Below are 2,002 nucleotides of genomic sequence, written 5' to 3'. Positions count from 1 at the left end.
ATACCGAAAGAGGATAGATAAGGACTTAAAACGAGCTTAGATTCGTTAGGTATAAGTAGCTCGGTTCCGTTAGTAGGAGAGAGCCGCCGTATAGAAGGCAAAATTTAGGTAGTTAGGGTAGCTAGGAAAGAAATTCTAGTAGTTAGGCTAGCTAGGGTAGCTAGGAAAAAAAATCTAGTAGTTAGGTAGCTAGGAAACAAAAAAAAGGTAGCTAGCTATTTACTACCTAGCTATTCCTAACGATACGATGCTATAAAAGAAAGGGTGTTTCCCTATAGCTACTAGTATATATCTACTACTCCTAAGTCCTTACCTTACCGTACGAAACCTTAAAACATGCCGACCGATATTGTATATATACTAGGCGCTATACTAGGAAGGGTAACAACAAGACGATAGTCGAAACAGTCTAGTATACGAGCGAGATTGCGATAACGTCGAGAGGAGGTCGTATACTTACCTTCGAGCCTATCGAGTCCTAGACGACGATTAGGGCTAGATTTATCCTCTCCGAATCCTAGTAGTAGGAATTCATTATAGGGTACTACTACTTAGTCCTTACCTTTACGGAGTCTAAGTAGAAGGTTGTTTAGAGATATAAGAACATCGAGTATTAACTCGGAAATCTTCGAAAAGGCTAGCTAGGCGTATCTTTAGAAACCCGAGTATATAGAGTAGTTCAATTAATAGGTCTATAAGATATAGTTCCCTTTATACTTACGTTCGAAGGAGTATAAACTCCGGAAGTACTCGATACGATAGGGGAGTAAGGAGCGAAGGGATACATTCTAGAAGTTCTTTATAGAGGGGGCATTATACCGTTATACGACTTCTTAACTCAAAGGTTAACTAGTAATTGTCTACAACTTCTACGGTTTAATCTTAAAACACCCGAAACTAGGGGATAGGAACTTATCGCCTACGAACTATCTCTATTCTAAACGGTATCGGGAATCTTAAGGAGAGAGGAGAGTTAATATAGATATAGCGTTCTAGAAAGAGGTACGTCTTCTAAAATGCCGGCTATAGCTACCGGCTATAGCTACCGGCTATAGCTACCGGCTACAGATTCCGGCTATAGATTCCGGCTACTTAAATCAACCGTAGAGGTCTAGCTAATTATTATAGGCTACGCTTAAGGAAGCTCTAGGATTAAAGGCTACCGATTTCTCCCCCGAAGACTTTAAGCAACTAGCAAACGAAATACTAGCTATAAACGGTCTTCCGGAAGACTTCTACGAAAGGGAGTCTATATAGAAGATATACCTATATCTTACAAACTACCCTCCCCTATTTCTCGGCGCGACAACCTAGCGTATTATATTCGAAAAGAACAAAGAGGCTGCGTTAGACGACATTTAGGAGATCCTCCGTAATACTCGCCGAGTAGCTATTACTATCGATAGCTAGTTAAGCCGGACTATAAGAGCCTCCTTCCTCTCGATTATACTATACTTTATTAATTCGGATTAGAAACTCTAGGAACTTATAATCGGATTCCCTGAAATTCTAGGTTCCTATACTAGTAAGGATATAGCGAAGCTTATCTATACGGTAATAGATAGGGTTAGCGTAATAACGAAACTAATCTCGATTACTACGGATAACGCTAGTAATAATCGAACATTATATAAGGCGTTATATATACAATTCACTCGTATATGTCTTTAAAATTACTAATTATATCGATAGGGTCGAGTACGTAGAGGAGATTATAAGGTCTACAATCTAGCTTAATCTTCCGAATGTTAAGCTCGCTACGATTCCGGATATATACGATAATACGTACGATAATAACGATAAAGAGGAGCCTATTGATAGCCCTAGCCCTAACGAATCGGAGCCGACGTCGTTGCTAGTTATATCCCTATAGAAGTTTCCCTACCTCGCTTATATAGTTTAAATCGCGATCCGAGCCCTCTTTAAGACGCCTAAAATTGCACTATTAAACGACGACTAATAGAAGATCCTAGATAAGGATAAAGCAAAGTCGAAAGTCGAG

The sequence above is a fragment of the Pseudocercospora fijiensis genome (genome assembly GCF_000340215.1).
Source record: "Pseudocercospora fijiensis CIRAD86 unplaced genomic scaffold MYCFIscaffold_3, whole genome shotgun sequence".
Taxonomy (NCBI): domain Eukaryota; kingdom Fungi; phylum Ascomycota; class Dothideomycetes; order Mycosphaerellales; family Mycosphaerellaceae; genus Pseudocercospora; species Pseudocercospora fijiensis.
This window is presented reverse-complemented; position numbering follows the sequence as displayed.